Below are 27,200 nucleotides of genomic sequence, written 5' to 3'. Positions count from 1 at the left end.
TCTGCTTTTTACTCTGCCTCCATCTTAACCTGGAAGCCCTGCTTTCCATTTCTTACAGTGTAGTAGTATCCCACATATGGCCCAACTTGTTTAGCCATTCCTCACTTGATAATTATCAAAGAGAGCTGCTGTAAATATTGTAGAGCATATAGGTTCTTTTCGTTTCCCCCTTATTACCTTAGGAAACAAACCTCATACTGGTATTTCTGGGTCAAAAGGCATTCACAATTTTATAATTTTTTGGGTGTAATTCCAGATTGCTCTCCAAAATGGTTGAATCAGTTCCCAGGTCCACCCACAGTGTATTAGTATTCCCATTTTCCCACATATCCTCCAATATTTGTGGGTTTCTAAGTTGATATGTGGCTTACTTATGTATGGGGTAGTGGCCCTTTCATAACACTGGGTCCAGATGAGCATGCTGATAGATGGATTTGGAGCTAAGAAAAATATTTCTAATGAATAATTATCAACTTGTACAAGTTTTAATCTTGCTAGAATAGATCCAATATGTGGGGAAAATAAAATTAAAACATATGTATGATATGATATATGTATAATATAATATGATAATATAATATAAATGTATATTTATCGACAAGTAGGAAATGTCTAAGGTCAGATTTGAATTCAGGTCCTCCAAACTACAGACTTGGAGGTCTTATGCACCATGCTACTGAGTTGTCTGACAGGTATTTAAAAAAGAAAACCTATTGCTGCTTATGGAGAAAAAGTCAGGTCTGCAAAAAACATTGCTTTCTTACATTTTAAAGCATGATTTAATTTTCTCTCCCATCAAAACTTTTTATTACCAGTGGTTATGATGTCATTATATTTATTTGAATTTCACTTCTTTCTTTTCCCGACCACACTATGGTAGTTGTGCTAATGAGTATGGGGAAAGTAAAACAGAAAAGAGAATCACAAGGAAGTGGGATCTTATGCAAATACAATGATGGGTTTCTAAAGATTTGAGTTAGTTATATTTGCCTTCTTTTGGTGTGGACCTATGATTTATTTTTTATAGGAAACTACTATAGAAAATTCCTATAGTGATATACATTGGTAATTGGTCTATAAAGTATAGTTTTAGAAAGTTAAAAGTCTTAGGATTCTTGTCCAGTGTCACACAACTACTATTTATCTCAGACAGGACTTGAACCCAGGTCTTCCTGAATCAAGAATGCCCTTCTAATCATCAAGATCAGAATGCCTCTTATTTTAAAATACTTTTTATTATGAATTTAACATGTGTTAATATAGATGAGCATTTCCATATATAAAGGACAGAAAATGAATATCCCATATCATGAATTTTTTGCACTAGTTTTCTATTTTTGTATACTTCAATTTTAACATGGTAGTACCTGCACATTCCTTCTTCTCTGTGTACTCCTCTAAACTTCATTCTGCTCTCTTCAGTGAATTTTTGAATGCTTCATCAATGCGCTTTTCTTTCTGGTTTTTTTTTTTGTGTGTCATTACTATCCTTCAATCCCCTCCATAACATGATGCTTTTGAAATGAATGTATAAAGCCAACTTGCTACTTTCCCCTTAACTAATATGAATTAATACACCAAATTTTATACCATTGGTGAATGTTTTTCAACATTTAAGAATAAAATCTGATGAAGGGCTATGAGAATACTGGCACATTAATTCATTGTTGGTAGAGCAATTTACTATTAAATAACATAAATTCATACCTAAAATTATAGAGAATTGCTAAATGATTTTCAAAACTCGAGAATGAAAATCTAACAAACATTGGAGATGTGGCAAAACAGGTAAATTAATTCACTGTTAACAGAACTGTGGATTTGTCTAGCCATTCTGGAAAACAATACCCCAAACTATATTTAGAACTATACCCAAAAAAGACTATACATACCTTTTCACCTAGCAATCAAACTACTAGTCCTCTATCCCAAAGAGATAAAAGAATGAGGAAAATAATTCGTATGTACTGAAATATTTATAGCAGTTTTTTCATAGTGGCAAAAACCTGAAAACTAAGAAGATTCCTATCAATAGAAGAATGGCCAAACAAATTAATAAAAGTAATAGAACACCATTTTGCTATAAGAAATGATGAAAAGAGATGATTTTCAGAGAAACCTGGGAAGACTCGTATTAATTGATATAGAACAAAGTAAGCATAATCAGGAAAACAATTTACATTATATCAATAACATTGTAAAGATAATTTGGAAATATGTAAGAATTCCGATTGATGTAATGACCACCCCTGATTCTAGTAGCCCAATGAATAAGAGTGCTAGCTAATTACTTAAAGGTGATGGATTCAGGATGAGGAATAAAATGTAATTTTTGGTTATGATCAATGTGAGAATATTTACTACGTGCATTTGTTACAAGAATTTCTGCCCTCCCCTTCCACAATGGGAGCATGAAAGGGAGAAAATAATAGAATTAATTGGAAAAAATTTTTTAAAAAAGAAACTCTAAGAGATGAGCTAGCATCAATTCAATTAATATCTTTAAGCATCTCTATATGCCAGGTGCTTTGATAGATAATGGAGCTACAAAACAGTTTCTGTCTTTAAAGCATTTATATTCTATCTACCTAGATGGAATTTAAACCCCTTGAAAGTCAAATCTGTTTCACTGTTGTCTGTATCCTCAGTGCCTAGCATAATGCCTAGAATATAAAAAGTGATTTAAAAATGCTTGTTGATTGATTCTTTGTGTCCTTTATGCCACCCAGCATACTAGCTAAATAGTGGGCAGTGAGAAAGTACTTGATGGATGGACCGATTCAGAAGACTCAAGTGGTTAAGCATTGGTATTATCATCCTAAAGAATATATAATTCAGAACACTACTATAAAAGAAACATCTTGGCTTTCCAAGAGCTCTCCTGACAAAGTGTTGACTAAATGGGAAAAATGAAGCTTATTCGTCCCTTGTTACCTGTTTGTATATATGTAGTTATGTATGATGATGCCTGGTCATTTTGATAGGTTCCTTGTGTGATCTTCAGGAAAAGAGAAGAAACCCTTCACTGCTGTTCAGTGCTAACAAGGAGCTTATTTTACTCTTTACTTCCTTTAAGTTTGTATTTGCTATTTAGTTGAATTAGTTGGCCACAGTCTGTTTCTGCTGTGAACAAATAAAAATAGCTTCTTCATCTGAGTTAATGTAATTGACTCAAGTAATTCACAGGATATTAAAAGAATTAGGAGCTATTAGGGATTCTTTCTGTTCCTGAGGGCTATTAAGACATTGTATAGCATTGAACTAGAAGTTTCTGAATCCTGTCTATTCCCACTAATAGTGAATTCTGGGCTCAATAATTTTTCATCTGAGTCACAGTGTTTGTTGTCACTATATTGACACTTTGTCTTTTACACAGTATTTTCCAAAAGAACTTGGAGTCTTAAACCATCAAACTAGTAGCTATGTACCCTCATAATTGTAGTTTTGAGAACATTTATTGTTGATTTTTAAAAGGAAAGTATCATTTTATTTCATATACTATTAGTTAAATTTAGAAAAAGTAACAGGGAAGTATGCTTATGGATTTCTACACTAGCGGGTCCCTTGAGCCTGCATACTCGGTATTTGAGATGAGGAAATAGTTCCTCATAATTCATTGGTACACTTAAAAAAATCTGAAATAAGCTGAATAAAGTTGAGGAGACGATAGAGAATACCTCTGCTAAACTGAATGAATTGTATATGGCTTAGAGCAGATTCCCAAAGTGGGCGCTACCACCCCCTGGTGGGTGCTGCAGTGATCCAGGGGTGTGGTGATGGCCACAGGTGCATTTATCTTTCCTATTAATTGCTATTAAAATTTAAAAAAAATTAATTTCCAGGGGGCTAAGTAATATTTTTTTCTGGAAAGGGCGGGGGTGTTAGGCCAAAAAAGTTTGGGAACCATTGGCTTAGAGGATTTAGAGATGGGACCATATGAATCACTTACTATAACTTAATTTTTCAAATGATGAAACTAGGCACCAGAAAATTTAAATGATTTATCCATGGTCTTTAAGCTGCTAAATACAATTAAAATGCAAAAATTCACAAGAGACAAAACTCAACAAGAAGCCCAATGACACAAAGCCTATAGACTCTGATGTTTATACAATTCAAAGTTACTTTGGATTTCGAGATGGTGACAGAACATGGACCAGCAGACAGCCTGCTTAATTAGTTGATGCCCTATAAAACCATCTTGGCCTGATCCAGGGGAATACTTGGAAATGAGGTCCATTTGCCTTTGTCTAGTTTTTTGAAGGTCTCTCATCTTTTCAGGGAAGAATCTTTGGTAATTTTGAGTGTTGTGTTCTCTACCACTGACCTTGTGCTGATTTATTTCTGTAGTTTTCAGTTGAGTCTGCTGTAGCTTTTCCTGACTCACCCATGATAATAGTGCTTAGGGCTTGGATATCCTCATTGTCGCAAGCTTTAATATTCCCAGGAGCATAGAATCAAGTACTTTCTTATTCCAACATGGACTTGAAAATTCAACCTACAATATCTGGGTTGTAATATATTTTCAATTGGAAGGACAACCGTTAAGTAGCCAATGTGCTCTAAGTACGCAACTGAAGGCTTTGGAGAATTAGAAATAAAAATAGATTTTCTGTTCTTAGGTCTAGTTGGGAAGACCAGACACAAAACATCTAGAGAAACATTTCTAGGGCAACATATAAGAAACTACATGATAGAGTGTATTTACTGTTCAGTAACAGTAAAGGAATAGAAAGCTTATGGTAGGTTTGGGTTGATCTGGGAAGGCTACATGATGGAGGTGAGTTTTGAACTGGATATGGATTGATAAAAAATCACCTGAAAGAGTATGTCTGGTAGGGTTCATTGGAAGCAAAAGGACATGTGCAAGGGATAAGTAGAATAACTTACCAGAATGGAGTGTCCCTTTGATGAATCAAAGAACTATAGAGGCAAAAGACACTTTAAAATAATCTAGTTGAGGACTCTCTATTAAAAAACTAGGAAACGGAAGCCCAGAAAGGTTTAGTTAATGGAAGAAGTAGAATTAAGTCTTAATTCTCTTAACTAAGTTTCCTATTATACAATGTTACTAGTTCATTTTGTGGAGTGGTTCTTCTCATTTTGGCAGTGCCAACACTAAAGCCCACAACAAAGGTATTTAAGTGCCTAGTAAAGAAAAAGGGCTGGTGTCGAATTCAATTGGTGAGTTGGGAGCCTGTCACTACTTCAGGCTTAAGTTTTGAATACTCAGTAGAATACTTACAGGTTATGTTGACAGGTAGATGGTGCTGGGATAGGCTGCCAGTCAAGAGGACCTGGGTTTAAGCCTGGTCTCAGATACTTCCTTAGCTGTGTGACTCTGTTCAAGTCACTTAACCCTGATTGTCTCAGTTTCCTCATCTGTAAAATGAGCTGGAGAGGGAAATGTCAAACACTCCAATATCTCTGCCAGGAAAATCCCAAATGGAGTCATAAAGAGTTGGAAAAGACTGAACAGCAATAACACTAGTATTGAACTAGGCTCCTTGGATAACAATTTCCCACGAGTATCACTGCTTCTGGATTCTCTGGATTTCTCTATCATAGTCCCATATACCTTCTTAGTTCCCTTCAACTCCTTCAGCTTCCTTTTGTATAATTGTTTCTGTTGTGTCCCCCAACCCTGCTTAGATTATAAATTAGATTATAAACTCTTTGAGAGTAGCAATTGTCTTTTTTAAAAAATGTGTATTTGTATCCACTTTTTAAAGGGAAGTTTAGTTTAGGGAAGTGCACCTTCCCTAATTAAGGTGGATGCTTAGTGGATCATTAGTGGATCATCACTTAGTGGATGCTTAATGAATATTCATTGACTATTTGCTAAAACAGTCCCTGTCCTTGAGGAGCTTATGCACATAAGTATGTACAAAACAGAAAAAAATCCAAGGTAATTTTGAGGAAGATGGGTGTGACATAAGAAGCTGGGATGATCAGGAAAGGTCACATATAGGAGGGGCTATTGATTGGAATTTTGAAGGAAATTAGATATTCTTTTTTTCTTTAAGTTTCTAAAGACTTATAGATATCAGAGGATTTTTATTTTTAATTTTTTTTATTTTGAATACTTTCTCCTGGTTACATATTTCATGTTCTTTCCCTCTCCCCCAATCCCCCCTTAACCCCTTTTAGCCGACGCAGAATTCCACTGGGTTTTACACATATCATTGATCAAGACTGAATTCCATATCATTGATAGTTGGACTAGAGTTATCATTTAGTGTTTACATCCCCAGTAATATCCCCAACAGCCCATGTGTTCAAGCAGTTGTTTTTCTTCTGCGTTTCTCCTCCCATAGTTCCTCCTATCAGAGGATTTTTAGCTAGCCTAGACCTTAGATATCATCCACTCCAACTTTGTCTTCTTTAAAGAAATTTATTAGTTGTTACATTTAAATACTCAGTTAAATTCCTCCTCTCCTCCCATTAGAAAAGGCATCATTTGACAAAAAGATATATGTACATATAACCTATGTCATTTATATTTATCAGTTTTTTCTCTGGAGGTGGACATATCCAAATCATTCTTCAAATAATATTTCTGATGCTTTATAAAACATTCTCTTGGCTCTACTTGTTTCACTCTTCATAATTTCATGCAGGTCTTTCAAAGTTTTTCCAAAATTAGCTTGTTTGTCATTTCTTATGGTACAGTACTATTCCATTAAAATCATATACCACAACTTGTTTAGTCATTCCCTGGTTGATGAACTTCCATTAATTCTCAGTTTTTTGCCACCACAAAGAGCTACTATAAATATTTTAGAACATACAAGTTCTTTTCTATTTCCCTTGATCACCTTAGGAAATAAATATAGTAGTGTTGCTGGGTCAAAATCTATATAGTTTTATGACTCTTTGAGCATAATTTCAGATTGATCTCTAAAATAGGTAGATCAGTTCCACCAACAATATATTAGTGTCCCCATTTTCCCACATCTACTCCAACATTTGTCATTTTGTACTTTATCATTTTAGCCAATCTGATAGGTGTAAGATGATATCTCAGAATTGTTTTGATTTTCATTTCTCTAATCAGTAATGATTCAGAACATGCTTTCATATCATTATATATATATTATATAACTTTGATTTCTTCATTCAAAAGTGTCCATAACTTCTGACCTTTTATCAATTGGAGAAGAGCTCATATCTTTATATATATTTGACAAAAGTTCTCTATGTATTTTAGATATGGGACCTTTATCTGAGGAAATTGCCTACAAATTATTTCTCCAACTTACCACTTTCCTTCTAATTTTGACTCTATAGTCTTAACAGTTTATGGTACTAAAATTATCCATTTCATATCTTACAGTGCATTCTATTACTTTCTATTACTTATTCATAACTTTTTCTCCTATCCATTAATCTGATAGATAATATGTTCCCTGTTCTAATTTGCTTATGATATCTCCCTTTATGCCTAGGTCATGTATCCATTTTGATCTTATCTTGGTAAATATTATAAGATGTTGGTCTATAACTAGTTTCTATCAGACTGCTTTCTAGTTTTCCCAACAGTTTTTTTTACCATATAGTGAATTTTTATTTTCCAAACTTTGATCTTTATTTTTGTCAAACAAGGTTACAATAATCTTTTACAACTGTTTTTTGAATGTCTGTTCTACTGATCTATTTTTCTATTTCTTCAGCAGTACCAGATATTTTTGATAGTTACTTCTTTATGATATAGTTCAAAATATGGTACTGCTAGACAACCTTCCTTTACATTTTTCTCATTAACTCCTTTGATATTCTAGACCTTTTATTTTCCTAGTTCATTATTTTTGGAGGGGAGTAATTTAATTGGGATGGCATTGAATAAGTAGATTAGGTTAGTTAGGATGGTAATTTTAATTATATTGGTTTGGCCCACCCAAGAACAATGAATGTTTCCCCAATTATTTAAATCTTAGTTTATTTGTACAAAACGTGTTTTATGACTTTGTTCATATAGTTTCTGGGTTTGTTTTGACAGATATATTCCTAGGTATTTTGTTTTATCTAGCCCTTTCATCTTAGAGATGAAGAAATGAAGGCCCAGACAGCTTTATGATTTACCTAAAGTCACATTAGAAGGCATCAAAACTATGGCATTTGGGCATTGTTTACATCTCCATATTATTCTTTTATAACAAAGAGAATTGGGAGAAAATTGAGTTAGGGCTCTTTTTTTTGGACATTATAATGGTAAATAGATATTCATAGACTAAAACCATTGAATGCCAGAGATGAAAGGAACATCAGCGGCATCTTGCCCAATTAAGGGGAGAGTAAGAGTTCCTACTAGTGTCCTTTCAGTCTTTCCCTGAACCCCTCTAGAATGAATGAATTTTGAGGACTGCCATCCTGTGAAATAGAATGACCAAATTAGGACTCAGATACTTCTTTATTCTTTGGCTTCCTCTTCCTCCTCCTCCTCCCTTGCCTGTTTGTTTTTCTAGCTTTCACCAATTGTGCTTGTTAACTCACTACCCATGCCAAGTTATAAAAGAATGGCAGATCATCATAATAAATATTTAAAACATTAAGAACAACAGACACCATTAGAGAGACATACCTTGTAGCCTTTAGGCACAGCTATGCATGTATTAAATATAGATGTGGTATTATAAATGTTTCTAGTGGTTTGGCAATTTAACATTATGTGACATAGTGAAGGTAATTTGGTGGCTCTTTCCAAGTGAAGGCACCCAATGTGTGGGCTTGTGAAAGAAGTGCAGAAATTAAACCTTCACTGAGTTGTATGTTACTTGATCAACTTTAAAAAACCCTAACACCATAGTTATAATTTTCTTAAACCTGAATCTATCCTTTTATTCACTAATTTATTTTTAACAAGTAAAAAACTGAGCTTTGCTGTACTTTCATATTTTAGGAAGGTTGTAAGAATTAATCACTAATCACCCAGAGAGAGAAGTTAATGTATTGTTAGAAATAATTTTAAAAACAATTTTGAATTCACATTCACAGGGCATAATAGAAATTTCATACAACAGACTGTGCAGTCTTTAGTTTCATTCCATGGGAAATTACAGCTGTTAAATTAGCAGGAGTTAGCCTCCCCCATTGTTCCTTGAATGTAATAGAAGTCTGCTGAGAATTAGCAAGAAAAAATTAATAAAATATGTGCTATTAAAGACTTCAGAACTCAAACATACCCTATTGCTCTCTATTGCTTGCCAAGATGTATGCATGTAAAACTTGGCATTCAAATTCCATTTATGTTGCTGTATTTAACCTGTAAAACTAATTTAGAGGAAGGATGAAAACAGTAAATTCTTACTGAATTAGGTGACTTTTTGAAGGTAGTATCAACATGTAAAATTCTATGTGAAAGCTAAAAGTTGCTACATTTGTTTTTCTGGCTGGTATTTTCATGATTGTGCACATTATAAATCTTTAAGAAGCTCAGTACCCAGGGCTAGTGAGAAATGTCTCTATCATTGCACAATTGCATAATTCCATGAACTGGGATCTATGTATTGGTTTAAAAAACATTCACATATCAGGAAGTGTTAGAGAAATTGTACTAAGATAAAAGGATAAATGGCTCCTGGCCTGACAAAAATTCATTCTAACCACCTACATTTTCACACCTACGTTTGACACCTCACAGGTTGCTTTCTTGGAAAGAGCCTTGCTGTTTTCAAGGTTTGCCAATGAATTCCTTTTTTAACAGAAACCTGCTTGCATAGTTCCTTTGAGGTTAGATTTTCACATATCAACTTTGTAAACCCAAGCAATTTAGAGAGTATGACTGAATCTAAATGCAATTTCCCTAGGACTCCAAATTATAGATATTTGTCTCATTGGTCATAGGAAGTAGATCTGGAAGGAACATCGGAAATCATTTAGTCTTTATTTTATAGATGAGGAATCTGAGTTCCAGTAAAGTTATTGAGAGCAGGATTGGTTCCATTTTTTTTCTTTTTTTCTTCTTTCTTCTTTATCCCATAGATACCTCAAAATCAACACATGCAAAGCACAATTTATTATCTTTTCCTCTAAATTTCTTCTCTTAATTATCCGATTTCTGTCAAAGATACTATTATTCTTCTAGTCACTCAGGTTATAAACCTAGTAGTCATCTTTACCCTTATCTCTCCTTCAATCCTGAGTAGTTCATCTTTTTAAAAATTAATTTAAATTTAAAATTTTACTTAAAAATATTTTTTCCATGTTTACATGATTCATTTTCTTTCCTTCCTCTCTTCCCCCCTCCCAGAGCCAACAAGCAATTTTACAGTTCAGTAGTATCTTGATCTATCAGTAATCAAATCTTCTTGATTCTGCCTCTTCAGTAATTTTTTATATCTATCACCTTTTCTTTATTCACACTGTAACTAACCACTTTTGTTCAGGCCTTCATCACCTCTTGCCTGCACAACTGCAGTAGCTTCCTAATTGTTCTCCCTGTATCCTGTTTCCTATCCACCCCCAAATTAATCCTCTGTGCAACTGTCAAATTTATATTCCAAATGTACAAGTTTCAGTGGCTTCCCATTGCCTCTAGGAGAACACACAAATTCCTCTATTTGGCATTTAAAGCCCTTCACAATCTATCTTCCATTTACCTTTCCAAGTTCATTGCTCTCACTCCAAATTATGTACTCTGTATATCAGCCAAACTAGATTACTTGCTGTTCTCTATACAAGACATTTCACTTTCTGCCTCACAAGCAATCTCTGGTGCCTGGGACACACTCTTTCTTCATCTTGCTTTTTAGAACCATCAACTTCCTTTATGACTCAGCTCGAGTGTCATCTCCTTTAAAACGTTTTCCTCTTCTTATTCCTTCAGTTTTTTGTGTTCATGATTATGCTGTATTAATTTTAGCATATGTCATTTATTTAATTATCTATGAGCATAGTTTGATTCCTTTAGTAAAATGCAATCTCCTTGAGATCAGACTCTTTTGTGCATTTTTATTCCTAGAGCCTATAAATTGACTAATGTACAGCAAGTGAGCATATATTTAATAAATGCATGCTGATTGACTTATAAATGGCCAAATAGTTGAACTGAACTAAAATGTCTTGTTTTAGGTCTCATAAAAACTAAGTATTAGATCCATTGACTCCAACTCCAGGCTCTATTTTAGTTCACCATTTTTGTTTGCTTCTAATTATGCCATATTTCCTATCTCATTCCTTTCTGTGATGCTTGCTTTTTAAAAATCTCAGTATTCTTATATTTCCACTTTCTTAATACCATTAATCTCATTGCTCATTCAATTAAAAAATCTTTGGGATATTATTTGTGTTTCTGAGAAGGCTGTAATCTAGTTTAGTACTGGTTGTTAGAGGGTGTATCAAGACTCAAATGACATTCCATTATTGATTTCCAATTATTTTTTAATGTCTCCCTTCTGTATATCAACAAACATTTATGATTTAATGTCTGCAATGGACTAAACAGTTAGTAGTTAGTTATTTGTTTTAAACAATGAATTTCACTCATAGCAATAATAATTGTCATACAAATTCTTAGTTTCTTATTCTCATGTCTCTTATTGCCTAGGTGATTCTCTCTAGGAAATCAGGCACAAGGTAAAATAGGTTGTGATGAGCTCTTGGTATGACTTTAGAGTATCTTTTTGTAGTTTTGCCTTTGAATGGGAGTGGCATTTGTTTTACACCTGGTCTTCTTACCAACTATCTTTTTCCCTGTTCAAAAATGTCTCTGGGTTTAGCTGAGGGAACATACTGGGGGATATTGTTTTCTTAAAAACCTTCCCCATCCCTCCTGTACCTGGAACATTTTTGGAGGCCATAAAGATAGGTTAGATGTTAATGTTATAGTATTGTGGCTTTGGTAGTTGGCACCATTTCCACTCTTAAAGATATGTGTACTGGGAAGGTAAACTCGGTTCTGTAGCATTTGTGGCTTTATAATGATTTTGTTCTTCATGAGACAGAGTATTTTCAAGCATTAATTATGTGTCAGGTATTGTGCTAAGCACTGGAGATGACAATATAAACAAGCAAAAGAATCTCTACCCTTAAGGAATTTGCATTCTAATGGGAAAGACAATACATAGGGATGCTATAAAATCTATCACATTTAAAATCACTCTCTGATATTTTCCAATAATTTATTGATATTACTACTCTCACTTTAAGTAAGTATAATTCAGTTTTGGTGATCTTTATTTCTTGCTGAAGAATGTTCTGATATCTGAAGAGTGCATTTATTAAGCCACAAAATCAAGCATGTGAAAGCTTGGGGATGGCATTTCCATTCTTGGTCCTATTTCTGACTCAGGATTCAATGGCTTTTTACTGTTGTTACCATTTGTATTTTCATTGTGATTGAATATATTTTCCTCCTGATTCTGTTTACTTTATTCTTTATAGGTTAATACAAGTCCAGTATTTCTAAAACTTTTTCATATTACTTATTTCTTTTCATTATTTTTCTAGACATGGAATTTCACTGATGTAGGGAGACTCTCAGTGAGGGTGCTTACTTTATCAATACATATCAATAATTATTCTAAAATGTATTTTATTTTATGTAAAAATAATTCTTAGAATATTCTGTGTATCACCAAAAAGATAAATGATTTGCTAAGGTCACATATCCCAGTATGTCAAAGGAAGAGTTTGAATACAAGTCATCTTGACTCTAAGACTGGTTCTTTATCCATGCTGCCATGCTCTCTCATAATTTCTTACAAGGCATTCAGATATCACATTGGTTCAAGCCATTTTCCAACTTGTCAATACCTATAGTTTCCTTTTTGTTTTTTGTTTTTGTAACTACAAAAGCATTTTCTTTTATAATGTACAATTTATATAAATTATATAATTTACTTCTGTAGAGTAAAGATGAAGGGAACCTAGTCCAGAAAAAGGATAATAGGAGTGGGGTTGGAATGAGGTTACTAAACTAGTGGTGGCATGAGAACAGGCTATAAAGGGTAAAACAAATGCATTGATTTACTCTGTAGGAATTCTCACATTCTTGGTCTACTCAGGCGAAAAATATTTTGTTCATTGGAAAAGGGGTAAAAAATTTATTGGCATCTGCCACATTATACTGCATGAGGTATTATACTCAGAAAGCATTTGTAGATTTACTATTACTGAATACTTAGCTAGATTGTTGGACTTGGAGTTAGGAAGACATGAGTTCAAACATGGCCTTAGACGTTTACTATCTGTGTGTCCCTGGGCAAGTCACTTAACCTTTATACACTACAGTTCCTCACCTGTAAAATGTATCCCCTAACCCTCTGGGTTATAAGTTTCAAATGAGAAAAAAATAAATAGAAAGTGCTTTGCAATAAATAATAATGAATAAATAAAATAATAACAAACAAAAATAGCTTCGCTCAAATATAGTAGGCACTATATTAATACTTATTCCCTTTCCTCATCTAATTATCAGTTAAAAACAAAAGAATTCTTCTTCTCTTTGTCTTCAGTTTGGCTTTCAAAGCCCTTCATGCCCTGAACCTCCCCTATTTTTCTAGTCTGCTTTAACTTTCTTGTATTTTAGTTCCCTTCACATACTTTATATCCCAGTGACACTATATCCCAGTGACTCTTTGCTGTTCCTCACAAATGATGCTCCATTTTCCTACTCTGAGAATTTTCAGTCTGTCCCTCATGCCTGCATTTCTTTTTTTTCCCATCTCTTCCATCTAGCTTCATTCATTTTTTGAAAATCTCACCTAAAATTCCATTCCACCTGCTCCAAGGAGTTGGTCTCAGGGGAATTCTTAGCACTTTTCTCTCTGATTTCACAACAATTTATATTGTAAATATCTTGTTTGTATGTTGTTTGCATGCTATCTCTCTCATTAGCCTCTCTGCTCTTTAAGAGCAGGGATTATTTTTTAACCTTTATTTTTATCTCCAATTCTTGGCATATAGTAGGAGCTTAATGAAGAGTACTTGACTATCTCTTCCCCTTCCCACTAGATTTAAATTCGTTTTTTGAAAAGAGTGCACCATTATAATATCGTATTCTTCAGCCTTTGTCTAAGAAATAGCCTTTTTGAATACAAAGTGGACTTATTACAATTTTAAACCTTTTTTTTTAGTGTGAAAAGCCTCTGCAAAACATTTCTCCTATGTACATAATAATGGTACTTCAATAGATGGAAAGAAAGGAAGATCTGAATTAATTCATTTCTTTTCATAAACGTTAGACACTTTGTGAAAATAGCTGTATAGTTCAAATGAGATTAGAAATATAGTTCAAAAGGATTAAAATGTTTATTCCATTCTATTTTTTTTTAGAAAACCTTCAACTCTGAAGAAGGATCAAACTTAAGTGTCTGAGATGTATACATAGTTGTCCAGGCTTTCTTTGAGATTCCATTTCCATAGCTACAGTTTTCAAGCTCATCCTCCAGGTAAGATCTTGAAAGGTTTTGATGATCAGCTTACTTCTGTGTAGTAAAAAAGAATTATGGCACAGTGGGAAAAGCCCTAGTTTTGGACTGCAAGGTCCTGACTTCAAATTCTACGTTGGGTAAGTCATTTAACCTTTCTGGGACTCAGTTTATTCAACTCTAAAATGAAAGGATTGAACTAGTTGGGCTCTAAGATACCTTTTGTCACTAAGTTTATGACCTAATGCTGACTCCTTCTGATACTGTAAGAGGAAATTTAGATTCCACTTTGGGCAACTACTATCCAGGCTGATAATCTGAGGAAGAACTTATATACTCTTTTTTTTTTTAATTTTAAACCCTTAACTTCTGTGTATTGACTTATAGGTGGAAGATTGGTAAGGGTAGGCAATGGGGGTCAAGTGACTTGCCCAGGGTCACACAGCTGGGAAGTGGCTGAGGCCGGGTTTGAACCTAGGACCTCCTGTCTCTAGGCCTGGCTCTCAATCCACTGAGCTACCCATACTCTTTTTTGACTAGACTGGGATAGTAGTACCAGATTAAAATAGGTCACAATAGTAATTGGTTTTGAGATATGTAATTTACTCATCCTAAAAACCAAGCCATGCTTTTGACTTTTGAGCAAGGTAAGAATCCAAAGCAAAACACTTGTTTTGCTAATTTAAGAGTCTGAAAAGTGTGTTTTCATGCAGCAAAGGAATTGGCTTATGTTGACAGCTCATTTTAAAAAAAGTCATTCTTTTGCAAGCCAAAGGTCCTTTGCAATTCCTCTTTAAAATGGATTTCTTGATGATGATTATATATTTTTTAATTCTAACATGCTTTCTTTCATTTCTTAAAAAAACCTCATTGTGCACCTTTAGATAACTATTGAGGATAATGTGAAATGAAAGCAATTAAGTGGTAAACAATATATATTCCCTATATAGAATCATATATTATATATGTGTGTGCACATACATTCATTATATGACACATGTTATATGTGCACATATTTGTGTGTATATTTGTATATATATGTGTGTATTATTAACAAAGATAATTAAGCAGTCTCTGAAAGTCTTTGAATTGGAAGGCAAAGTAATCTGATCTGTGCATTAGAAGTAATTTTCAGGAGTTGTGTGAAGGACAGTTTGAAAAGAGAAAGGAATGGAGAGAAAGATGGTGGGAGGATTGAGAGAAACAGGGTCCTTAATAGATATTTTTATCTGGACCCCATCAAGACCAATGTAGTTTAGCAAGGCTCTATGCTGGTTTTTGTGACCTGAAAATCAGGTCACAGAATGGATGACATATCTAAGATAAAAATCTGCACTCCTCTTTATGATTCCTTTTATGATCCACACCTTTTCTTATTGGAAAACACTATAATCTAATTTTCTAGGATAGCTTTAAGTTTTTAGTAAACCAGCAGTTGAGGAATTAACAATTTTTCCTCAGAAAAAAGAGCAGAGATCAGTAGAAGCTGGTCTAGCCCTGTAATCTATTCCTAGATGGCCAAGGTCGAAAGCAAGCAACTAGACAGTTTCAAATCTAGTCAGGTGCTTTCTACCCTATAATATGTTAAAAGTTCTCATTCATTAAAGATATCTCTTAAAGTATAGAAGCTTTTCCCTGAAATAACTTTTAGATAAAGTGAGGCTCATTCCTAACCTTGAATTTTGTCTCATCTGGCTTAATCTTTATGGGAGAAAATTTTGTAAGCCATGTCAATCATGACTGTAACCCTTTAACCTTGAGTGACTGTACAGCTGTAACTCTTTCGTGCTTTGTAAACTGCTTCTGAATATTGTACAAATAAAGCCCAGACTCAATACATGGTCGGAGCAGCCATAAGCTAATGGACAGCCTCCAGTATCTGCTTCATTCTTTCTCACCTAAACTGTGTGCCTCTCAGACCTAAGAAGCTGTTGAATAGATTCCAACAGAAAGAGACCACATAGATGGTCAAATATTTAAAGGTGGTGAAATTAGATGAGATTAACATCAAAGGGGTCAATAGATGGCTCAGGGGATAGAGTGCTAGGTCTGGAGACAAGAGAACCTGGATTCAATTCTAGCCTCAGACACTTCCAAGTTGTATGACCCTAGACAAGTCACTAACCTTAATTGTCTATTCCTTACCACTCTTCCACCTTGGAACCAATACTTAGTATTGATTCTAAAACAGAAGATAGGGGTTTTTCGTTGTTCTTTTTTTGTTTTTGTTTTTCATTGAAATCTTTAATTAATTAATTGATTTAATTTAGAATATTTTTCCATGGTTACAAGATTCATGTTCTTTCCCTCCTCTTCCCTCAAACCCCTTCTGTAGCCAATGTGTAATTCCACTGGGTTTTACATGTGTAATTGATCAGGATAAGGTAGGGTTTTTTTTAAAAAAGAATAGAATCAGAAAATTCTAAAGACTCTGTGAGAAAATATCATTGACAAAGGACTTTTAAAATGATGTTAGTACAAAAGACAAAGGAAGAAAGATCTCTTGCCATAGAGGGGATAGGAATGGTCAACAAAGAGAAAACTTCTCAACATCATCAATGACTTCTTAATTCCTTTTTTATTCCTTTTTCTTTTCCTTTTTTGTGCCAAGAAGAATGATCTTCAAACTTAAAAAGGTAGAACAAAAATGCTTAGTAGGGAATTTGTCATCCAAAATCAAGCTAATGCAGTCTTGGGCTGCATTAAAAGGGGCATAGCTTCCAGAAGTGATGAGGTGATCATCCCACTGTTCTCTGCCTATATCACATCATCTGTAGAACACAGAAATGTTACATTCAGTTCTCAGCACTGCATTTTAGAAGTGATATTGTTAAGCTAGAGAGCTTCCAGAGGAGGGCTACTAGGACAGCAAAGGATCTTGGGTCCATGTCATATGAGAATCAGTTGGAGAAACTGAGGATGTTTGGTCTGCAGATAAGAAAATGGGCAGTCCTTAAGTATACAATGGGCTGTAATGTAGAAGGTGTATTAGACTTGTTCTGTTTAATCTCAAAAAGGTAGTAGTGATTGGCAATTACAAAAGGACATATTATACTTAAAATCAAGAATATTTTCTGAACTTCCTCTGTAGATGGTGGGTTAGTATTCATTGGAGATCTTTTCTACGTAGACCTGTTCTTCCTTTTGACTATTATTTCTCTCAATGGTACAACTATTTACTCATTCTCTCATATTTGAACCCTTGATATTCTCTTTGACTTTTCCTCTTAGCTTGTCAGTTATATTTTGTTGTTGTTCAGTCATTTAGTCATATCCAACTCATGGACTGCAGCATGCCAATACTGACCATGAAATTTTCTTGGCAAAGATATTAGAATTGTTTATCATTCCTTTCTCCAGTGGATTAAGGTAACCAGAAGTTATGTGACTTATTTAGTGTCACACAACCAGTATGAGTTCAAATTTGAACTTCGTCCTACCTGATTCCAGGATTTAAAAACTGTCCCAACTAGCTATCTCCATTCAGTTACCTAACCCTATGAATTAATTCTCTCTCTACTTTATTTTTCTTACCTAGTCTTTCTTCTCTAATCTCACTGCTGCTGCTAGTTCAGATCTTTACCACACCTGGTCTATTGCAATAACTTCTTGGCAGTTCTTCCTTCTTCTGCATTTTCCTTTTCCAATCCATTCTTCATATTCTTGCCAGAAAAATCTTCCTTATGTATAGATGTGGCCATACTGCTGCAGAATCTTAGCAGCCATAAACCAAATATTAACACTGGTAAAACATATTGTGGGGAACTTACATTATATATACATCATAGTTTATTAAAACAAAAATATTGATAATTGCATTTTAGTGCACTGTTTGATAACAAATTGTTAGACTAATTCTGTGCAAATGATCATTCAGATTTTTCTTTCTTCTTGCCATGTTTAATGTTCCTCAGAATTTGTTGTTGTTATCATTATCATCTTTAAAATCAGCCTTTAAAAGAATCCTATAGCTTTTTGTTTCAACAAAATAGTCTCATATTCATGACATTTTATTATATATAGTAATATGGCCCTCTAGATAGGTTGTTCTTTACTCCACTGATTACAAAAACTTTCTACTTCTCCTAAACCTTTATTGGGTATATTAAAAAAATTTTGAAGCCATCAAAGAAAATTATGATCCTGAAATAACATTGTTGGTGCTAATCCAAATAAATTTACTTCTTTATTTTTAAGGTCCACATTTAATAGATCTCCTTTCTTTTTACAAAATCCTGCCCCTCAAAGATGAACAAACTGAGGTGGTTATAAAGTCTTCTCTTGTTCTATTTTATTAATTACTCTTGGTCATCCTGGAGTTTAAGTGAATAAAAAAAGAATCTTTAGCCCCTTACTCTTTCTTGCCTTCTGAATAAAATTTACACCTTTTGGTCTAGTATTCAAAGACCTTCACAATTTGTCACCACCCTTACTTTCCAGCCTTATCTAAAAGTTAGATGAGAAGACATCCTTTTGTGTTTCAAACCAACAAAGGCTACAGTCTGAATGCTAAACATACTTTACTACCTTTGCTTACTGTACTATGAATTCATTTAATTTTATTTCAATTTGATACACATTTATTAAGTGCCTATTATAGAGAAGGCATTGTACTATTATGTTTTGGGTTTGTTATGTTGTATTAAATAGAAGCCAGGTAGAACATTGGATAGGATGCCAGACGTGGAGTCAAGAAGACACAAATTCAAATTCTACCTCAAATATATACTACTTGTGTAATCTTGCACAAATCACTTTACTTCTGCTTACTTCAGTTTCTTCATCTGTTAAAAGAAATAATAAAAGCATGTACCTTGCAGAGTTGTTATGTGTATCAAATGAAATGATAATTGTAAAACATTTGGCACAGTGCAAGATAAAAAAAAAGTTTGAGGGGGCAGCTGGGTAGCTCAGTGGATTGAGAGTCAGGCCTAGAGATGGGAGGTCCTAGGTTCAAATCTGGCCTCAGCCACTTCCCAGCTGTGTGACCCTGGACAAGTCACTTGACCCCATTGCCCACCCTTACCACTCTTCTGCCTTGGAGACAATACACAGTATTGACCCCAAGATGGAAGGTCAGGGTTAAAAAAAAAGTTTGTGTGTGTGTGTGTGTGTGTGTAATTATATTAGTTTCTGTATGTTCAGTAAACACTATGTAAATGTTAGCTATTGTTATAATAAAAGTATTATGACATTGGACAAATAACTCAGTTTTTGATTTGCAAAACAAGGTTAGACTAGATAATCTAATCTCTTTCCAACTCTAAAACCTGTAATTAGCACTCTCAGTGTAATTTTTGGTGAATAAATTGTCATGGAGGTCTTTAAGCAGGGTTTGAATAGCTGCTTGTTGGGAATGTTGTGTGAAGGGGGATTACCAGCAGTCCAGTTCTCCTTGGGGGTGGGACAATCGAGCAAAAAAGGAGTGAGAAGAGCCAGAGACCCAGTAGGTTTGTAGTGGCTGATCTGAAGTGCCATCTGCTGATTTTAATTTTCATATCATTTTTCTCAAGATTACATCAATGTTGGCATGAATTCCATTCCCGCCATACATCTTATCTTTGGAGACAATGTGTTAGGTGTGTTTGGTGTATCTCTTGGGCTACAGTGGTGAGAACATACAGGCCTTTTCATGGGAGACAATTTCTTCATATTTCATTCATTGTTCTTTTATATTAAATTACTGTACCAAATTGGATCTGGAAGGGGGGAAACTTGGAGACTGTTCTGGCCTGTTCTTGCAGGCACCTGTGTATGGGAATCTGAGTTAGAGATTTAAAATCTTTAACATTAACTCACTATATGCTGGTTTGTTGTGAAGTGACTTCTAGGGGAAGTTTCTTTATTATGGGGATTTATTTAGGGGTTTATTTTGGGATAGTGTATAGTCTGTGACTGTGGTTGTTCTTGCCATGAACATACATTGTTTTTCTGCGTTTCCCTGGGGCTGAATAAGGATACCAATTGCAATAATTTCAATACAAGTAAATGCTAATGAGAAAAGAGTCACAAAGGGGAAATTGAGTAAGAGATATCCATCCTTCTGACACCTGCTTTGCTGGTTTGTCAGAACTCATGCGGGGCTGTGCGAACATCATGAACTTTGATGGTTTCCTGCAGTTGTGGAAGGGATTTTTGATTTGGACAGTTTGGGTTATATGTCCTCTGAGTTCCTTGAGGAAGGGACTATTTTTTCTTTTTCTTTCCTTTCCTTTCCTTCCAGTGCTTAACACAATGCACGACACATAGTAAGTACTTAATAAATCCTTGCTAATTTGGCTGCTATTTGCATCTTTCCATTCCACTTATTCATTCAGCCCACATTGCTCCATCTTTTCTGTTAGAGAGATTCTTTTTTCATCTGTAAATTGAAAGGAGTAGTCTAAATGATTGTTTCCAGCTCTACAAGTCTACAAGGTCAAATCCATTACAAGAAAAACAATCCTTATAAAACAAAAAGATTTGTAAGCTTTCACAGATGGCCCTCATATCCAGCAATATTTGTCACAACAAAATTTTAGAATCATGAAAAGAAATATGAGTCATGCTTATGAACATATTATTATGAAAATAATTTGATCAATGTGTTTAGATGGATGAAGTTATCTTGAGTAGAAGAAAAGAGAAGTTGGAAAGAATAATAAGTAGATTAATAGCAGAGGGAGTTGTAGAGATGGGAAGCCAATTAGAAACAAGAGTATAGGAGTTGAATTTAGAAAGGCCTGAGTTCAAATTCAGCCCTAGCCACTCTTTAGTTATGTGATCCTTCGCAAGTCACTTGACTTTTTTCTCTTTTTTTTCAATTATGTGTAAAAACAATTTTTAACATTTTTCTAAAAATTTGAGTTCCAAATTCTCTCTAGTTTCTTCTTATCCCTCATCATTGAGAAGGCAAACAACTTAATATAGGTTATATGTGTGCAGTCTTGCAAAACATTTTCACATTAAGCTTGACCTCTTTCTCTTTCAGTTTCCTGATCTGTAAAATGAAGATAACAATAGTGCCTACCACAATAGGGATGTATGTGAGGACCAAAGGAATAGCATATGTAAAATGCTTTGCAAACTGTAGTATGTAAATGCTAATCTTTGGCTTCATTTAAAAAGCTACTGGGATGACTGTAATGTAAAATGTTAAATGTTGGAGGGAATGTGGCAAAATCGGGGCACTAATGCATTGCTGGTGGAGTTGTGAACTGATCCAACCATTCTGGAGAACACTTTGGAACTATGCCTAAATGGCTATAAAATAATGCATAATTTTGATCTAGCAATACACTACTAGGTCTGTGTGCCAGAAAGATAAAAAAAATGGGAAAGGACTTGTTCGTATAAAAATATTTATAGCTACTCTTTCTGTGCTGGCAAACAATTAGAAACTAAAGGGATGTCCATCAAATGAGGGATGTCTGGACAAATTGTGACCTATGATGGTGATGGAATACTATTATACCATAAGGAATGATGAACAGAATGATTTCGGAAAGATCTGGAAAGACCTACGTGAACTGATACAGAGTGAAATAAGCAGAACCAGGAGAACATTGTACACAGTCATAGCACTATTGGGGAATGATTAACTGTGATAAATTTTGTTACTCTCAGCAATACAATGATTCAGGACAATTTTGAGGAACTTACAGCAGAGTGCTATCTACCTCCAGAGAAAGAACTATTGGAGTAGGAAAGCAGATGAAAGTGTACAATTTTTCACTTGTGTATTTGGGTTTGTGTTTTGGGGTTCTGGTTTTATAAGATTACTCACTTACAAAAATGAACAATATGGAATTATGTTTTGCAAGACAATGCATTTATAACTGAGATAGAAGTGCTTGCCGTCATGGGGATGGTGAGGTGGGAAGGGAAGAGACAGAAGGAGATATGTTCAATCATATAGTTTGGGAAAACTTATGTAGAAATTTGTTACTATATGTAATTGGTAAAATATAAATAAAAAGCAGCTAGGAAATCATAAAACATGTAATCAAAGGAGAGGAAAAAAAGAAAAATCATGTATTGAGGCTAAGTTAAATCAGTTAAAAGTTCTCAATTATCGGTTGAGGTAGTATGAATTAAATAACTTGATAAATGATAATTTACATTGGACTATAGATTTCAAGCTGGAAGGCACCCTAGAAAACATCTTGTCTAACCCTCTGATTTTATTCTGATTCTTATAGAAGTTCTGTTACTGGCTCAAAGACACAGAAACAAAAATTTTTTTAGTGTGTGTGTACAACTTAAATGTAGTAACTTCATTCTTTAGAAAATGCTTCAATGACACCAGAAATTAGTTCAATCCAGAAGGGTCTTTAGTTCAACCTCTTAATTTTACAAGTGGAACTGAAAGCCTAGAAAGTTGAAGAGACTTGCTCAAAATCACAAAGAGAGCAAAGTTCAGGATTTGAATTCAGGTTCTCTCACCTGAAAGTAATCCAGCTTACTTTCCACTACATGAAACAGTGCATTCAATTCCACATTAGGTTTTTGGAAGAAATTTGATTCATTTCAACACACATCTTAAAGTACCTGCTATGTGCCTGGTACTAGAAGTGCTGGTGTCCCAGATAGCAAAATGACAAGGAGGTTACAATTCAGTGGGGTTGAGGAAAGAGAAAGAGGAAAAGGTAAGAAAGGATTTGTGCAGAAATAAGTGATTTGTGCAGAAATAATTGAAACAAGATACAATATTATAGTATTTTAGGAAAGTTTAAGCAGAAATTTAGCAGTTGGTAGTATAGCGAATAGAGCATTAGACCTGAGTCAGAAAGACCTGAGTTCAAATCCAGATTCAGATCCTAACTAGCTGGGGCAAGTCACTTATCCCTGTTGGCCTCAGTTTCTTCATCTGTGAAATGAGCTAGAGAAGGGAATGGCAAACCACTCCAGTACCTTTGCCAAAAGAACTGCAAATGAAGCCATGAAGAATCTGAGATGAGTGAACAACAAACAAGAGATCACTTTCTGTTGGGTGGAAATATTAACAAACATGTAATAGATTTCTAATGAATAATTTATTGATTTTGAATCATGAACAATAGTTAAATGTAGTATCAAACTACATACAGTACTTAACTTTTTTTTTTTTAATCCACTAGGTGGCTCTTTGCATACACTTTAGGGTTACAGGGAAGGCTAACCTTTTAGTGAAGGCACCACTATGAGTTCATTAAGAATATGTTTCTTGGTTATTTTATTAGATATTTCCCCCAAATTCTCTTCAGTGAAGGACAAGAGACAACCGCAATAATCCCTATTAAATGTATCTAACTGTAGATGCAGGTACCAGGTTTGGGCTTCAGGTTGCTGTGGATGGAAGGTAATAGCAGAATATATAGCATCGTTTCAGGTCTCCTCACTGCTCCCTGATCAACTTCAGAAAGAAACCCTCACTGGGACCTTAGCAAGGATACTAATTAGAGAAAATACTATAATTATTCAACTGGCTATTACATATAAAAGGTCTTAACAACCCAGCAATTATGCTGATAGCAAACTAAATCAAGTTTAAGTTTCTTTCAAATAAAAATAGATCATAGACAGAAAAAGCAGTGACAAATATTAGTTATATTTGATATGAATATATCAGTGATAGTAGAGCAAAATCTACTGAATGTTATTCAGGGCAAGGTAAGCCAGTTTGCTAATCTCCTTTTCTGATGCTCTAATTGAAACATGCCATTGCTTATTGACATGTCAGGCAGGGAATTAGAAGAGAAAAGGGATAAAATTTAAGTCAGACAAATGAGTTGTTTGTCATTAACTTTGGGAAAATGTCCCACAACTGTAGCTTAACTGCATATAACTCCTAATGAGACTGAACTATGGCCAAGGCCAACTGATCTTCTAAGATGAGGAGTTTTGGGAAAGCCTTGGGACTTCCTTGAATGCAGGACTATGACAGACACAGTCCTCAAAGACCTATTCCAGGCTATAGGAGATTTGCTTACAGCACAGATTGTCTTCTGAGGTCTAAGAAAATGATGGGAGAAGAGCAATGAGTTCAAGGTTCTTTTGGGAAAAATAACCAATTCTTAGAAATTCTTCAAGGAAGAAGGAAGTGTTAGGCAGAACAAAGCACTTTAAATCTTCATCCTAGGCTAGAATTGCCTCTAGCAACAACCAAAGACTTTCTTTGGATAAAGAGCTAGTCTTTGTAGAAAGGCCATTCCTAGGGTGACTACAGGTCTTGCCATACTACTTATGTAGATACATGTATCTAGAAAATGGTAAACAGGATCAAAGATTCCTCTCCCCTGGTAGCCCTATCTATACCCACTTCAAGGGTGTGATAGGGATTGTACCCATGACAATATCTAACACATAGGTCATTACTTTTCTTTTATCTTCCATAGGGAGGAAAAACCTGACAGATTTTGTCAGGCAGCTAGTAGAGATGCCTTGTGCTTCAGTCTAGTGGTAGAAGTTTGATGGTGACAGGGGATTGAAATTTTTTGGCTAAAACCAGATTTTTTAGATTCATAGGTTTTTTTTAAACATTTCTGAATTGTCAAGAGATGACAGCTGATGTGTGAATTATGAAGGACAAGTGTGTGAGAGCCCTGCTAGTCCCAATGTGATAGATTACAGTATATTTATTGTGTGGAAAAGGAAGTATTTTTAATCATCATAAGTTTTTAAAAAAATAAACCCTTCATGCCATCTGCCAATTCATTGTTGGAGCATGAAGTCAGATGAAAAGAGAAACAGTAAAATGACAAGAGAGGATGATATCCAAAGAGAAAAAAGTAGTGAAAAGGAGAGAGTAGCTTCTAAAGCAAGTAAAAGAAAATAGAGTCATAATTTTGCATTGGGCTTGAATCAAATGAAGAGTCAGAGAAACATGGATGATGTCACGTCCCAAGGTCCTAAACATTGTTTTCTCATTCCATTTCTATTTATTAAACAAGACAGAATGTGCTTGAATCTATTGAAATTCATACTGTGGGAAAACTGACCCAAACTGCTTCTTGAGGAAGGGAAAAAGAGAAAGGAAAAGAGAGGAGAGGAGAGGAGCATTTAAGAGTATACTATATGCCAGGCACTGTGTTAACTTCTCTACAACTATCTCATTTGATACAACAATCCTGGGAGGTAGGTGTTATTATTACCCTTATTTTACAGTTGAGGAAATTGAGGCAGACAGAGGCTAAGTGACTTTTCCTGGATTACATAGCTAGTAAGGTGCCAGATTTGATCTTGAGTCTTCTTAACTCCAAATTTAGTGCTCTATCCACTGGGCTCCCTAGTTAGGAACATCTGCCTTTGAAGGCAAGGACCATTTAATTTTTATCTTTGTAGCCTTAGTGATTGACACAAGGCCTGGCAAATAGTAGGCACTTAATAGATGCTTATTAATTGGTTGGTTGATATGAGAAGATGCCAGATTTAAAGGTGCATGTACCCAAACTATAACCTGTGTCCACTGAACAGGTTATATTCATGTTAATGAAGGGATCATCTAGGCATTGTGCTAGTGAATGAATTCCAGAAAGATTCTCATATATTGTAGTTTTCAGTCTTCCCCTCCTCCTACCATGGAGGAAGGCACTTGCAAAGAAGCAGACTTGCTCATTGATTTCATGTCTTTTTCTTTCCCCTTTCAGAGAAGTGAGGTATCTATCCTTCCGTCCTTCCTTCCTTCCTTCCTTTTGTCCTTCCTTCCTCTTTTCCTTGCTTTCCCTGAATTGCTGCTTTTTTACTACTTTTGCTTACATGACCAACACAATTTGGATGCTGTCTGTACCTCCACTTATTGCATATGTGTTATGGGCTTCTTGACCTAAGGAGGTTCTGCTTTAAGAATGACTAGAGTTTTCTATTTCCTCTTTCTTTGCGTTCTCTAGATGCAGAGTAACCCACTATAGGCAAAAGGTTCTCATGAGTTTTGGCTAATTTGGGTATCTGAGTGAAGTCTTGTCAGATGTCAGTGCTGTAAGTTTAAAGAATACATTGATGATGGGTTTTCTTTGTTTCTTTTTTGGTGCTGTGTCATAGTGTGCAAAAATGAAATCTTCAGTATTTTATTTAAATGAGAAAGTATTTCTAAGCCATCTGAGCTACCTGTTATTGGTGCTGTCTTCATTTTGAATTTATTTCTTTTAGAAACTACATTTGTTCTGCTCAAAATGTCCTTCATTCTTTCTGCCTATATATATATATATCACTCCACTGTTTTTCACCCTCTATTGTCTAATATAAATTATCAAATAGCATTACTAAAAGATTGTGGATTTTCATAGGATCATAGATAAAGAGCAAGATATGGGACTTTCTGTTATCTAGATCAAACTACCCATTTTGCAGATGAAGAAGTAAGCCAAAAAGGTGAAGTGATCTGTCCCAAGGTCATGTAGATTTATTATCGATAGCAGCAAAGGCAGGATTTAAAACTAGATCTTTGGATTGCATATATAGTCTCCTATTTGCTACAAATTATGGCTATGATAATAGGAATGTTTCTGCAAAGAGTTTTGTTATGTGTGTGTAAGGCATCTTTCTCTAAATTCATTGTATTTTTATTTTAAAAATGAAAATTTATTCCCATTTCTTCAGTGACTAGTGTGGCCCATCCTAAAATACTTTGAAATCATTGAGATCTCCCATTTTGAAACCTATTTCTGTCAGTTTTAGAGCCAAGTCTTTGGCTCTGGCTTATTCTAGCAGTATTTACTTTCAACATATTTTAGAAAGAATGTGTTGGAATGTTTTTAAGCTAGATATACTAATAGATTCTAACCCACAAAGATTTTCAGTGGGAGAAATAATTACTGAAATTCCAGGCTCAATATGATCCCCTAAAGAAGATCACTGTCTATGATATTACCAGGA

Source organism: Gracilinanus agilis, chromosome 4 (genome assembly GCF_016433145.1).
Source record: "Gracilinanus agilis isolate LMUSP501 chromosome 4, AgileGrace, whole genome shotgun sequence".
NCBI lineage: Eukaryota > Metazoa > Chordata > Mammalia > Didelphimorphia > Didelphidae > Gracilinanus > Gracilinanus agilis.
Note: the sequence above shows the minus strand (reverse complement) of the source record.